Here is a 16771-nt window from a genome sequence, read left to right as displayed (position 1 = left end):
GGCGGCCATATTGGATTTTGCCAATTTGCGGAAAATGCTCAAGGTTACACGAGTGGCATCATTCAGATTCGTAATCAGCACCCTCGAATTGACAAGACACCATCAAAACATAATGTATATATAAAAAAACAAGGTTTGGTCAATTTCCTATGGGGCCTATCCTGGACTATGGCCTCTGAAGCAGGTAACTGGCAAGAAAAATCATTTGCAATACAGTCACGTGTCTTCTCAAATAATCAGATCAAATAAGAAGACATCGATACCGATAGAGATATTTTACCTAGTCTTGAGGACTCCATGATGATGTCTTTTAAACAAAAATTGACATATGCTTCTTCATCACTGGATGAAGAAGTATAATGTCATTTTTTTTAAGACATCATCGTGGAGTCCTCAAGACTATATTGTACGTGTGTACGAGACAGTTGTTGTTGTTATTCGTTGTGGGTCGTTTCCACACCCAAATGATCTCCTCAGTATTCTCTCAGTGTTTGTAACAAGGTTGATGAGACAGGGCCCATTTAGGATAGAAACTTCGGGGAGTGATTTCTGTCACATGAGTTTGGCGGTGACAACTCACACGTATTGCAAGGTTAGGATGTAAGTGAAGTAATTTTCTCATTGTTCAGTGTTAAAGAAAATTAAGGAACTTTTTAAAATGCTTCAAAGTATTACACGTTTGCCTCTGCTGCATACACTGTAAAAAAATCTTGGATAAAAATTTTACCGACACGAGGGGTAATTATGTTTCCAACCAATTTAGGGCAGTATTTTACCCGAATGCGGCAAGCGTATTGTCCGGTAAGGTTGAAAAATAAGCAGCAATTACTTTAGAATGGGCAAAATTTTCATCACACTGGATTAATAAAAATGCCCAAAAGAAATTCACAATGTTGGTTGGACAAATAATTACCCTTATGGAGCACCTATACCCAACAATTTTTAGAGTGTAGTATCAAATAAAGTCAAAGCATAGTAGGCCTACGCCTATCGGCATTTGCCTAAATCAAAGTGAATGTCAGTTTTTATACGAACTTAAGAAAAAAAACTCGTGAGATTAAAATTGGCCTTTTACTGAATAAGGTTGTTGCACAGAGCCGTAGCTAAATGGGGGTGCCGGCGATAAATGCGGAACCAGGGAGCGAAGCGGCCGCCCCTACTGACGGCACAAAAAACAAGAAAAAGGGGGAAAGTAAGGAAAGGAATGGGGGTCTATAGTTTTCCTTGCAGGTCAGTACATCAAAAAAAATTCTGCACGCGTTTCGCCCTTGCATAATCGTTTATTAGGATACACGCAGCTTGCCTTTCTTTGTATCAACCATACTCGACTGGAATAAACTCCATGCAGCTATAGTTAACTCATTATCTTTGGACTCTTCCAAAAGTAACTTAAATATCAATTAATACTTCGAGCCACTCCTTAAGTAGTGCGCTCTTCAAGTTAGCGTGATGTGCCAATTCTGGTATTTGCTGACTAAATGATACAGATACAGAAAAAAAGTGTTGAAAAGCCTCGTTTTAGGTCTAAATCTGAGAAAAAAAATATTTCGCTCTCGCAATTGCTTTTTTAGGTTACATATTTTGTTTCATTATTAACATCGTGAATACCGCTAAATTCTTCAGGTCGGATTTTTGAAAATATTCAGCTCGAGCTTCCCATTCGCATCAATTGTTTGGCTGATATTACCTCCAGTTCATGGTTACAAATAGTTCCTATAATCTCCAGTTTTCAGGTTTGAAAATAAAAAAATCTACTATTTTAGTCAAATACCCATCCCGTTTACGGTTACAAAAACAATGCTTTGAGGGCTTCCAGTTCTCAGGTCGGAATATCAAAACTTCTCAGGTCGCGCTTCGCGCTCGTATTATTTAAATGTGTTATGAGATATATATCATCTACACTACAAACAGCTAATGTCAGCTCGCAATAATTATTTAATTACATACGCCTTCGAATGAAAATTAACTGATCAGAATGTCCTATTTTCAAGTCTTAATAATGAAATATCAAACTAGTTTAAGGCATAAGATCTAGATACATTATCTTGTTTGTAAGAATAAAGTCTAACTAATAAGGGCGTAAACTGATTGAGGCATGGGAGGATCACATTTTAAGGAAGACGATGAAAGAAATGGAATATAAGAATAGGTATCACATCATAAAGAAACAATTGTATTGTGGAGGTTAATTAAGTGTTTCAAGTTGGTGCCTACAATGTATTGACCTGGAAATTGAATAATGCATGTACAAAAACGTAAAAATTTCCATCCCATTGTGATTTTAGCATGGTCAGCCCCCCCCCCCCACCCCCTCCCCGCCACTTTCAAAACCGTTCTGCCTTTGTATAATGCCCACTCAATAAGCTGTGAGCACCGGAATCGGTAGACTGGCTTAGCCGGGGCAATATAGGAGCGTCTTGAGCAACTATAGCAAGATGGGTCCGTACGCTATATAAATCCTTTATTATTTATCATATTTGCTATATATCTTTAATATTTTTTATACTATTTTTCTACAAACTCAAGATGAACTTCCCCTTCAACTCATTTTCCAAAAACAAGCGAAATCCTTAAAATCATAATCAAATGGGGGAAACAGCCTCAATCTGCATAACTGTACAAAAATCATGTTTTGCATATAAAAGGGGTACTCAGGGCTGAAATTATACGTATTAGAGTTAAGAGTAAAATTCACGCAGAGCAAAATACTGAAAATTTCGTTGAAATCTGATGACAAATAAGGAAGTTATTGAATTTCAAAGTTTAGCAATATTTTGTGAAAACACTTATATGCACATCGTCATGAATATTCACCAGGTGGGTTGATGATTTCACAGCCCCATTTTCCCTTTTCTCATATTATTACATGAAATCATAATTGTTTCATACACATGAGTGAATGATATATCTCTCGTACGTTGCAACAATGGACATTTAATGCACTATATATAGTCTAAATCAGTTGTCAACTAATCAATTTTTATTAGTTGTTGGAGAAAAAAATATAATAAACCTAATTTCATATGATAAAATACAAAAGAACAAGTGGAGATATGACATCAGTTTGCTCATTGAATATTCATAAAAACATCTCTATTACAGAACTGTTTCACAGGAATAATGCAAAACTTGAAAATGTCACAACTTTTTTATTCCTTGTCCAATTGTGATCAAATTTTCAGTGTTTTGTTTGCCTGATTTTTTTTATCTGTTCAAATCATATTATTTTCAAATTTTTAAATGTATAGCTTTACACTTTGAATATATAGGAATCACAGTTGATATGAACATTTATATGAAGCATTAATGTTAGTATGTTATGAATTAATGTTCATGTAGTTTATTCTAAAGGGTATTGTGTAATAATATGTTATATATTAAACAGGCCTGTATAGGTTCGATTGTTCCTTGTCGTGATTCCATTCTCTTAGTGTTGCCGGCTGGTCTTATACGCCATTGTGCACCCTAGTTGTTTGGCCATTGCTCATTTTCCAGAAAAATTAGGGTGGTGGTGTCAAAACTCTTTGGGATCGAACAATAAGAATTTTGATAAATCTCCCCTCCTAGGCAGCGCATTAAAGGACAAGTCCACCCCCAACAAAAAGTTGATTTGAATAAAAAGAGAAAAATACAAAAAGCATAACACTGAAAATTTCATCAGATTCGGATGTAAAATAAGAAATTTATGACATTTTAAAGCTTCGCTTAATTTCACAAAGCAGTTATATGCACATCCTGGTCGGTATGCAAATGAGGAGACTGATGACGTCATCCACTCACTATTTATTTTGTATTTTACTATTTGAAATATTTTAATTTTCCCCTCATTGTCAAGTGAAACAGCGATTAATTCCCTCCTGAACATGTGGAATTAGCATTGTTTAATAAAACATCATGACGGTTCAGTCAAGTTGGTCCTTATTGTCAAATCTGTAAAAAAAGAAATATTGTATCATTCAAACAATAAAAAAAAAGAAATTGTGAGTGGTGGACATCATCGACCGACTCATCTGCAAGTCACTGACTTGTGCATATCACTGTTCTGTTAAACATAAAGGAAACTTTAAAATGCCATAACTTTCTTATTCTACATCCGATTTTGATGACATTTTCAGCATTTTGCATGTTTGATTTTTCTCTATTTATTCAAATTATTTTTTTCTGGGGAGGACTAGACCTTTAAGTCCCGTGGGATGGTTGAATTTAACAGGAATGGCAAATACGATGGCAATGGCACTGTATCGACTTTTAACCAATCAGATGAAAGGATAAGGGAAATATTCTTAAAGTGATTAACAAAAAGAATACTGAATTCATCCTTTAAAAGAAAGAAAAGGTCTAGGGCTTTGTTTTTTTATAGGTTTTTGCTTGCTCATGTTTTCCATTTCTTCTTGTCTTTTTCTTTCAATTTATTTATTAGTTTGATTATTCATTTATTTATTCATTTATTTTTATTTATTCATTTATTTTTATTTATTTATTTACTTATTGCTATAAAGGTGGAACTCTTTATGACAAACAGTACGTGTATATGTATGACTGTTTCACTTTGATTTTCTGTTTCTATTAGTTACCATCACACGGGCAATCACTGCAAGAATTAACCTGATGACGACCAAAGCTTTTACCGACTTATGCCTGTATATTCTGAGCCCTGTAAGCTCGATTATACACATCATCATCCCTGGGGCTATAGATAGCGAGTACTGAAGAGCCGTATAGGTTTTCATCTGGAGATGATGGCGCGTGGTCAGGTGGATAGCAGAAGACCCCAGAAGACACGGTTGTCTGGTGGTGAGATGAGGTCTAACGCCAATGTGTACGCCGTTTTTGACATGAAAAGGAAGAGGGGTGTGAACGGTGTACTCGACCGACGGATATATCATGATGATAGTGTAGTCCGATGCCATGACTGGAAAGTTCATCCGGTGCAGTTCTCATCATGGTGAAGGATGGTGAAGGATGATCAAGGATCCAGTTTATTCTGCCGGTCCCCGAATCCGAGGATCTTTACACATTTTAAGGATTTAAAATAAATCCAGATATGCTGTGAATATAGTGACCAGGCAAATAATACAATAATCTTCATTTTTAAGGGTTGATCCTTAAACGTTTTGATATCAAAGGATTTATATTCCAATCTTTTAGATATACAACTGAATCTACAGTGTTTAAATCTAATTACTCTTCACAGTCGATCTGGATTTATTTAAACCTGATTTCTCTTTTTGAACCAGTAGGGTATTTATCTTTCTTTTTTTTGGAAGGGGGGGTATCTTCATTTACTATGCATTTGGACATGGTTAAATTAAAAAAAACATAAACAGAAGTTTAAAACTTCAGGAATACCATACATTTCTATATAGTGCATACCCCCTCCCCCTATCATGTTATGTGATAAAATGATAACTCGGGTATAAGGCAAACAATTCAGTATAGGGTCGTTAAAGTGGGTAACCGTTTTTTTTTACTGGGAAGTAAGTTAGTATTTTATAAAAACCACCCCCAAATATTGATGAATTAGAAGAAAAATCTGAACAAAGTCCAGTTTGCTTAATTTCGTTTTCATTGTTTGGGTAATGGATTTGAATAATTAGAAAAAAAAAATTCAAACTGTCAAAACTTCATCAAAACCAGATGTAAAAGGTTCTTTTCATACCCACAAAAACGGATCAAATGTAAATGAGAGAGTCGATGATGTCTGTCACACACTCACTTTTTGTCTTGTATTTTGTTTCATGAAACATAGACCATTTCAATTTTGGCAGATTTGACCAGATCAGTAGAGCATCTTCATGGAATAACAATAGGCCTATATTGCAAGGATGGCAATCTCATTACTTCAAGGAGGATTCAAACCTTGTTTCACATCATAAAGAGGGAATGTGAAGATAATTCATAATACACACAATGAAAATGAAATGCAAAAGGACTGAGTAGTGAGGGGGGTTAACGTCATCAGTTCCCTCATTTGCATACTGGCCAGAATTAAGCGAAAGTTTGAAAGTCCATAAGTTTCTTATTTTGCAACCGATTATGATTAGATTTTCACCTTGGTTAAGAAAGAATTGCACCAGTGAAATCCGAAAAATAAGTTATTCTACAAATAGTGCATTATACTAAATTTTATAATTTGTTATTTTTGGTTTGCCTGGTGTGTATTTCATAAAGCGGTTTGTAAGTTACGACTGACTGGACTGGCGACCCTTTCTTGTGCTATATGTCCATGTCGCCAACTAAAGTTGACGTAAAGTCATGCGTAACTTAACTTTATGAAATACCCACCTGAGCCCCGTCTTGCAAAGAGTTACGATTGATCCAATCACCTTACCTAAAGTATATGGAAATCCATCAATGTCATAATTTTTCAATTAAGGAAATTTGCACAATGTCCTTGAAAACAAAGAGAAACATACTGAATTGTCTAGAAAACAGGGAGTGTATGAATATACATCATAACTTTTTTAATCTAAAAATATTTTGAACAAACGGGTATTTTAGATGTTGACGTTGCTGGCTTTCTATAGTTGTGGTTGACTGGATCAATAGTAACACTTTGAAATACGGGGGCCCTGCTATGATTAGTAAATGATTGTGTTACACATTTTGGCTACTTGTATTTATTCTTGTACACGGCTTCATATTATACTTGTCCCCATCAACCCACCCCCTTCCCTTTTCCGACCTCTCCCTCGATCTCTCTCCTTTCTAACTCTTTATGTCCCTTTTCTCTCTCCCCCTCCCTCTCTCTCTCTCTTCTGAAGGTACTTTCACATTTGGTCGTGCAAACATTTTTTACCATTTACACAAAATAGCAATGTTCGCAACAGTCGCATGATGCCCAATTTTGAAAGCTCCTTCAATATCCATTTATACAGAGCGTCCCATAGAAGAGGAAACCAGCGGGGGGGTCAACATTGGAAAACAATGGTCGTTCATTGACATGAAATCAATTGTTTTGTTTTTGTTTTAAATGATCTCACTTGCTCACTCATAAATGCAACAAAATAGAGGTTTATTGTCAAAACATATATAGTAATGGTGATATTTATCACTCAAACTGGTTTCCTTTTTTGTGTGACGTGCTGTGAGAGTGAACTTCATCAAATGAATGTATTATTGAACCTTCAATCACTTCACCAAAAGATAGGAACAAACTTCCAAGTCTTTTCAATTCCAAAACACCTTGTGAATGATTAACTTTATCCAACGCCTATAAATAAAACCTTTAACACTGCCAATTTGAAGCAATATTTATTCTTGGTTAGAAAATGCCATGATGCATTTTAATGTACAGTGCGTCCCAGAAAAAACGAAACCGAGATTTAGCGATCATTTATCATTACTTAATCATAAATAAAATAGACAAATGACCTACCAATTTAAAGCTTAGAATCTCCTCTTTCATCTGATGTTACTTAGATCATTTCTCATTCACGCATGAGTGAGCAAAAACAATTTGAAAAAAGGATACCAAAAACTCATTTGGCGGGGGGTATCTGGGTTTAAAAAAGAAAACCACATTTCTGAAAAGTTCAATATCTCTTCTTTAATTTGATACCTAAATTACAGAAAATGGTCAAGAAATAAAAAAGTTCTGGTCATTTGAAATAAAGCTTGAATTTCAATAATTTCATAAAATGAAGAGGTTCTCCAGGCTGGCTTTCAAACTCTCTCGACACTCTGTTTGTTGACGATCAGCCATGCATTAAATCTTTTGTTCACCATACGAAAGCTTCTGTGAGAAACCGGTGGAAACACGTTTATCTCATGAAATTATGGAAATACAAGCCTTATTCCAAATGACCAGAACTTTTTTATTTCTTGACCATTTTCTGTAATTTAGGCACCAAATTAAAGAGCAGATATTGAACTTTTCAGAAATGTGGTTTTCTTTTTGAAACCCAGATACCCCCCGCCAAATGAGTTTTGGTATCCTTTCTTCAAATTGTTTTTGCTCACTCATGCGTGAATGAGAAATAACCTAAGTAATATCAGATGAAAGAGGAGATTCTCAGCTTTAAATTGATAGGTCATTTGTCTATTCTATTTATGATTAAGTTATGAAAATGATCGCTAAATCTCGGTTTCGTTTATTCTGGGACGCACTGTATTGCGTCTCTTCACGCATTGTTAATTATATCATTCAAGGATACAAATGAAATGTATGACAATATAAACCGCACATTGTTAGAAAATATGGCTCGAACAAAAGTATAATTTCTTACCAAATGTCTAAATCTATTCAACAAAAGTTATTTTCATTTTGTGAAGTTCACTCTTGAAAATGTTAACCATGATGAAACATCCCCTATTTTTCAATGAAATTATACCTATCATGTTGCAAAGTGCATTGTTATTGAGTTATTCACAATGAATAAATACTATTAATTTTTCTTACAGATTATCACGATTATGAAAAACTTTGGGATTGACCATGTTTACTTTCATTTGGGTGGATATTGAAAAATATCTTTTAAAAACAAAAAAAAAGAATAATGCAGACTGTAGTGGATGCTATATTATAAAATAGTCTATTGAAAAGAGGAAAACTGTCATCAATAACAATCCATTTTGCAACATTTCCTCCAAAAATAGGAACCAGGGTTGGATAATTGAGGGTTGTACATCATCTGCAAAGGTTTTTTTTTAGAACCACAAAATCACCAAGTGGACTCTATGGCCCGTATTCTGAAATCAGGTTTAACTTAGACCATGGTCTAACTCTGTGCTAAAATTATGGGAAGCCAAAAGTGTCAAATATTTTTGTTAAGTTGTATGTTTCACCTATTTACTGTGCTCTTTCTTGATTCTTCAATGGTGAAGACGATCATCAAATTTATACTTCCCAGACGATTGTAAATGATTTGAGAGCCAAATGAGCTGAAACACTGTTAATGATTTATGTAACAATTGTCTATCCATACTTAAACCACAACTTTAAACCTGAGTTTAATTTAAACCCGATTTCAGAATACGGGCCCAAGTGATTTTTGTGGATAATGTGCAAACCTCAAGGGGGGGGCTCTCACCTGGGGTGGTTAAACTTGACCTGCTGCAAGCCAAAGTATGACTTTATCCTTTAAAAGTACTCTGTAAGGTAATCCAAAGCATGAGGGTTGGTGAAAAAAATAAAGCGGAAATCACTGACTTTCTGTTGATACTGCACTTGTACCACTGAATAAGTTAATAGGAAAATCATTCAGTGAAAATTCACTTTCAAATTGAGGCATTCATAAAAGTTTTATATCTTGGCTTACCTAATTAAAACTTGATAAATATAATTGATAAAAAGAGGAAATTTTACAATGATAAACGTCAGCCTGACTTTGGGTTACCTTCTACACACTGACATTTGCTCCGGCAACAATTGCTCTGCTATGAATTCCACACACTTATGACCAACTTCAACCTTCCTTTTAACACCATACCCTACCTTAAACCTAACAATAAACCTAACATGTAACATAATTGCAACCCTAACCCCTTCATCTTAAAGCTTGGAACAATCGTTGCCTGAGTAAATGTTGTGTTACCTTACCAGGTGGGCGTTTCATAAAGCTTTTTGTAAGTAAATAGCGACTTAAAAGACTGGTGAACCTTTCTTACGTGCTAAACCTTCACCAATGAAAATATAATTCACCACGAGAAAGGATAATCGTTCTTAAAGTCGCTCTTAACTTACAGCTTTATGAAACGGCCCCTAGGACCCCCCCCCCCCCCCCCCCCCCCCCGAGAAACCTGGAGATTTTAGGAACATTGTCAACTTTGGCTTGCAAAAAAAAGGTTTTGCGACATTTCTGCCGTCCATGCCAAAAAAAAGCAACTCTGAAATGGGTTTCTAAGGTATATATTTCAGAAATTTGGGGCTACAGCAGGTATACAGAAAATATCCAAAATCAAAAAAAAAATGACGAGTTGCTTTGTATTGTCATTGGATAACAGATTTGCTCCTGGGACAGTTGCTCCTACCAAAAATCAATGCACAACCCCAACTGGTGGAGGAGCAATTGTTGCAGGAGCAGATGTCGCCTTACCATAAAAAGGGGGTGGGGGGTCATTATGGATAATAAAGAGAAAGGGGGATCATCATGGAGACAAAAGGGTAGGGGATCATTATGGATAAATTAGGGGGCAGGGCAGATCACATCATTCAGGTGCACAAATGAGCATTACTGAAAAGCAAGCAAGATTTTTTTCATTTTTCAAATATTTTATTTTCTTTAAACAATACATGAATAAAAAAAATTAAACATTACCAGCAGACAAGAAGACTCATTCGAGTATGAAGGTTACCATCGCAACTGACCTCTTGATGGGGCAGACCCTCTAACCCTCACAAAATGGCCAGCAGCCTGATCGAAGCTGGGGTCTCCTTGACAGAATCACACAATACATGACATCACTACCAATCAACCTATTTTTAAGTGTACAGGGCGGGGCACTGGACACAGCCATGCATGATGTACCTCATCATCTAGGTGCTTTATTTTCAAGTTCAATGATGTTCTGTGTAGCCAAGTGTATGTGAGACAATGCATTGATTTTCCAACCCCTCCCCCTCTTCCCCCCCCCCATCTTCTCCTCCCCACCCCCTATCCTTTTCTCTTTGTTTACCATATGAATCAGCCTGTTAATCTCCTTTGTAGTCTCTTTATTCACCCTTGAACAAAGCCACCTAAATTCCTTTAATCTGCCCCTCCCCCCTCATTACCATCCCCTCCTCTTCTTATTCCCCTCTCTTCTTTCTACAGGTTTACCAGTTAATCCAGTGATTGTGGTATCTCCATACCTCCCTGTACTATCCATCTCAGGGGAGTGCTTCACAAAGATTTCTGTCAATGATTTTCACCAACAGATGTTACAAGCTACTGAAAATTCTTGCATCTGATTGGCTGAGAGCTAATTTAGTGAAAATCATTGACAAAACCTCTCCATGAAATGCTCCCCATTCCTGCCAACCTTCCTTCATTTCACATCCTTTCAACATTTACTTGCCATGACTGATGTTTTTAGTTGTATCTTTGAATTTTTTTAAAGAGAAAGTTTGAGAACTATTACTTTAATCTTTCATATATTTATTCATTTACAGAAAAGCATTATTTTTTAACATTCTTTCATTCACTTATTTTTGCATTCATTTACAATTTCTGAAAATTTTGTATTTCCAGTTTTATTTATTTACATGTTATATTTCATTTTATCTTTATTTTTCTTATTTTCCTTTTTTTGGGGGGGTGTTTTTTCGCTTCAAATGTGCAAGTGAAAATCAATTTTGCAAATAAATTCACCCTTTTCTGTACATGTAACTTTCTATGAACTGAAATGAACATGTTGGTCAAACATGTAGAAAGAAACCAACAAGGAAACTTTTTTGGGTGGTTTTGTTTTCTTTTTGTTTTTTATTTCTTTGTCTTACTTTTCCCCAATTCATTCATTCACCATCATACAGGAATCAAATGTTTGTGATTGCTACTTCTCCATCACTCCACCATGAACTCCGAGAGACAAGGCACAGCAATGAAACGACATGTGAATCTAGATCTATTTATCGGACCCTCAACATAGGCTAATCCTGAGGAAGTGCACTTTATTTCCCACAGTGATTTATAATACCCCATCAATCATAACAGTACAATGTATGAACCCTAGTAATGAAGCGCAATGTCAAATTTCATAGAACGCACCCAACAAGATTGTTAAAATTCATTCCAGGCTGGACAGGAAAAAAAATAACCAAAGGGTCAATGAGAAGCAAAGACAACATCCAAAACACATTCTAGACTGGATGCAAAAAACATTTCTTTAGCCATAGGATCTAAGGAAGCAATGTCTATTTTCACCGATGGCACCCAATACAACTTCAGAACTCGTTCCAGACTGAATGTAGGAAACCTTTTAGCTGAAGGGGCATTGACAGTTTGAAAAAAAATGAACAGAAGTAATCTCCACTGAAGCCTCTTTCATCAATCACCGTAGTTATGATACTTGGGTCCCCTCGGAGGCCATGAAGAAGCTTTTGTGTAAGCCCAGGAGCGAGCGTATGTGAATATGAAAGACAACAGGGTCGACCAAATTAAATATGCCATATTCCGTCCAATGCCTTCCTGACATAGTAATCCCTCTCCAGCTGAGTGAATAAATGCACTTCTCTCTCGAACAGGATATAACTTCAAATGTTCCAAGGGAAACCTACCAGAGGATTACATGGTTAAAAAACATAAAGAAAAATCATTGATTGGACAATTCAGAAGGCTGACAACCAGGTTGATCACTGCCCTACTCACAGACCAGGGCCAGTTTCATAAAGGACTTGCAAATGTTGTTGTAAATTTGCCATTATGGGAACTACCATGGAAAGCTTGATTCTGATTGGCTGCTGAGCCCTGTTACCATGGTAGCTGCCATAATTGCAAATTCACAACAGTTGCAAGTTCTTTATGAAACGGGCCCAAAGAGGTGGATTAACAGCCCGACACCACCTCATATCAAGCTCCAGGACCTGGCTGAGAAACATCAACTTCCACGAGACTGACTGAGAAACATCATCAACTTCCCTGAGACTGATCAGAGGGACCACAAAGGAGAAGGACCTGACTCTATGATGGTCTGCAAATATGCCCTGAGTGTCATTACAAAGATGATGAAAGTTCTCAGATTAGATTTTACATGGTAGTGAAGATCCAGGGATTCCCAGGAAAGACTTTAGGTGGTACAAGATACAGGGATATGTCACCGATGAACACAGATTGTGAGGCTTGGAACAGCATAGAACACAGAATCAGCATTTTAGGAAATGGAAAACTTGGGTCTCTCTTCAAATGCAACCACCAAGAAGCCAACACTCTCATAGCATATCAGACAATTCAAAATGGCGATAAGTTAAGATGACAAGGACCATGCATATCAAAGTGCTATGACGTCACGCAAAATGAAACGATAGAAATCATCACCAGACCATCTGTATGGCATCATACATTAATTGGTAAAACCATCAAAGGCAGACACCTCAAAATTGCAGACCTGCCAACCTCTAGGGATGAGAAATTGTATTTTTGGCCCTAAAAACTGTATTCTATAATAATTCAAAGACATTGGTTCACGTTCTATGATTAATTCTTTTTTTAATACTTGAAAGACGAAAGTTAACCGAAGTTACATTCATCAAATTAACTATTCTTGTTCAAGTTTTACAAAATAGATCCAGACACATGAATTTTCTCAATGAAAGGTGACAATATTTTCTTTTTTTCATTCATATTTTTGTTTATTTTCTTAAAAGAAAATGGTATCTTATGAAAAAAATGGAATGTCATATTTTGGTTTAAAAAACGTTCTAAATTCTGCAAAAATGTATTGGTTGGCAGCTCTGCATAAATATCAGCATTTGAATGCCCAATAATGTGCAAACTGCATGTTTTGAAGAGGTCCGGATATCATAAGTAAACTCAAAAGGACACCATTCCTCTTGTCTACACAACACTTGAGGTATCACAACAATACAATATTTCCAAACACCAAATAAAAAGATGTCACATGCAAATGAACCAAATATCCAGAAGACACTAGTGGTTACCTGGGTCAATATGGAGTGCAAACTAGTTCTCGAACAATGACATAAAGCCCTAAAGCCATCATCGATACAGCTCCATTGATGAAATTTCACAAACGTGCTGATGTCCCATTACAAATAACGATAAGGGACAAACAGAAACACTCCAATGGCAAGGCTCTTGTAATATGGATAAGGATGTAAATGACAACTGATGGCAGGATAGAAATCTAAATTTGACATTGCACTTCTGAAACTAGATTTCAACATGTATTGCTTTAATCGAAGGAGCATTTTTGTCTTGTACATTGTGGAAAAACCATTGAAGCACACAGTCCCCATAAAAATGTGTTAAAACTTGATATTTATTTGAAATTTATTAAATGCAATTTTTGTTTTGGCAGACAAAATAAAAAGAGTAAAACCTTGAATGATATCCAAAATTGAGTAAATACAACTTTCATTTTGGCAGACGAACCAATATTGAGAAGCCACATTCATCACTTTGTCTTTACAATGCAGGCCACTAAATCTCTACACATTGCTTTGATTTCATGATAGATACACACTCAGCAAACATCACAAACATGAATTTTATGGTGAAAGGGGAAACGACCAAGAAGAATCTTGGAATAGTTACTCAAATTGGTCTGTCCAAAATTTAACATGTACAGAAAAGGGAATACCTATATTGCAAAATAATTTGATACTTAAAATGATATCAAATGATGTAGATACTTATAAATAGTAGAAGAATTTGTTTAGGTCTTCTTATCACATCATTAAATCAGTCATGGCGAATGTTATGTTGCAACGGTGTGAAACAAAGATGAATTTAAAGGGTAGCGCAGATAGTACAGGGAGGTACAGAGCTGACAGCAATCAATGGATCAACAGATAAGTGATGTAGAAGGGGAGAGGGGAAAGTGAAGCATGAGAGGAAGAGGGTGAAGTAATGAGAAAGAAAGAAAGAGATTATGGAATAAGAGAGGAATGGCTAGATACTAGGGAGAATAAATGACTACAATAAAGATCATCAGACTGAAACACATAGCTAACAAAATGATATAGAAATTGGAAAAGATCAATGGGAATTTTTGAAATCCCTATAAATTTACCCAAATTGCCTTCAGGTATGGTATTGTTTTTGAAAGATTTTCATGAACAGACTATCAATCCAAAGATATATTTTCAAGAGAATATCCTGAATTCAAAAAAGTGCAATCAAGATAAAGCTCAATATGGATAAAAAGCCCAATGTAGGTAAAGTTGTTGCCCAATATTTCCAAATTACTTATTGCTCTCAATAATAATTGCTGGAAAACCAATTGTCTTGTCTCATATACACTAGGCTACACAAAATATCATTAAAATCATCAATAAAGCACTTACATTGATTAGAGAGGTTGTATGCCATGCACAGCAGTGTCTAGTGCCCTCCTCTGCACACTGAAAAATAGATCTCTTGGTAAGTGATGTCAATAATTGTGTGATTCTGGCAAGAAGATCCCAGCTCAAACCAGACAGGAAGCCATGTTTGTGAGGTCTAGAGCCTACCCCAGCAATCAAGAAGGTCAGCTGCTCTGGTCCTCCAACTTGAATGAATCTTCTCGGCTGCCGGTCTTACATTGTTTGTTTTTTTTTCAAGAAAGAAAAATTAAATTGTGAATACAAAGCAAGTATACAGTACACACAATCATACACTACATAGGTGCATATAAGGCAGGTCTAGGGTATCAGACATGATAAGATTAAGGACAGTGATTTTAAGTTTTAAAAAATTCCGTTTCTGGAAGCCTGTAACTCTGTTTGAAAATTGATCTAAAATGGAAATTCCATTTTGTCATAGAAAATCTGTACTGCAAAACATGAATTCCATTTTTCATAAGTAAATTCAATTAATTTTTACATGAAAAGTACAGAAAGTAAAGAACCAAGACAGATTTACTAATTTGATTTACTGGTAACCAGAATATCACTGTCCCTAATTTACAAGTAGAGCAGGTCCAAGCTATATGACATAAAAATGTGACATGAGAGACAAATTAAAGAGGTGTTTCACAAATAGTTTGTAAGAGTGACTAAAATTGCACTTGCATTTCCACTTGTGTGTGGAAAATAAAAGATCACCGAATTGGTTGGATCGGAATCAGAGGATAAACTCTACTTTATTCATGTATTAATCCATGAGACTGCAAATTATTATGTTCACATTTATACTTGAGCATGAGTTTCAGTCAGTTTTAACTATTTGTGAAACACTTCCCAGAATTCTTTTGTTAATTTTATAAACTTTTCATTACTTTAAAGTGATCTGACATTTGTAAAAGCTTTTCAAAAACTGAGACCCCCCTACCCGACTGGAACACATGACTTGAACCATGAATGTATATCAGTGGGACTATGCAAAATTTGATAGAAACAGATGGGATTCTTTACTACATACTTCAAAAAAATTATGCCTACCATATTGATAGATCTAGAATATATTACACTCCCAACTTCTAATATTTTGAATTAGCAACTCCTGTGACCTTTGGCCCCTGACCTCGTGACCCTAAAATCTTATTAAGATCCTCTCACATATGTGTACATGAGCCTAGATTGAAGATGTACTCAAATATTTCGTCAGAATGCAAGAACTATGTACAATGTATAAACTGATCTACATAGTTTGACCCCAACGTTTCATAGTTATCGAGATATTATCATTTATAATGACCCACGTGACTAAAGATATTTCAAAAGCTGACCACCAGTATATTTTTTTCAAAGAAATGCCATAGGACAACACATACAACTCAACTTAATCAGTAATTTGCATGAAACCATAAGTTTTCCTCTCATTTTTCAGTACAAATGACTGAAAATCAGTACTAGCTGGCAGCTCTGCATAATGCTGATATAAATTTATCTAACCCATATCTTACACCAATACCGATTTCCTAACCTAAACAAAGCTTGATTCACCCAACGTTACACTATTTACAACCTTATGAACTAAGGCATCACTGCATCAGGTGTTTTGCATATACTGGCATATTCATTTATAATGCTTTGAAGATTGGCTCTTTGATCAGGAAGTTTCCTTTTTTTTGTTTGTAAATTAATGTAAAATCTGATATTCTACCCAAAACGTGCAGTGTCCTGCAGGTAAGTATACATTGGCATTTGCTGTATTCAATACATGTAATGACATTTTTTTTCCTCTAAAATTAA

The sequence above is a fragment of the Lytechinus variegatus genome, chromosome 1, assembly GCF_018143015.1.
Source record: "Lytechinus variegatus isolate NC3 chromosome 1, Lvar_3.0, whole genome shotgun sequence".
In the NCBI taxonomy this organism is placed as follows: Eukaryota; Metazoa; Echinodermata; class Echinoidea; order Temnopleuroida; family Toxopneustidae; genus Lytechinus; species Lytechinus variegatus.
This window is presented reverse-complemented; position numbering follows the sequence as displayed.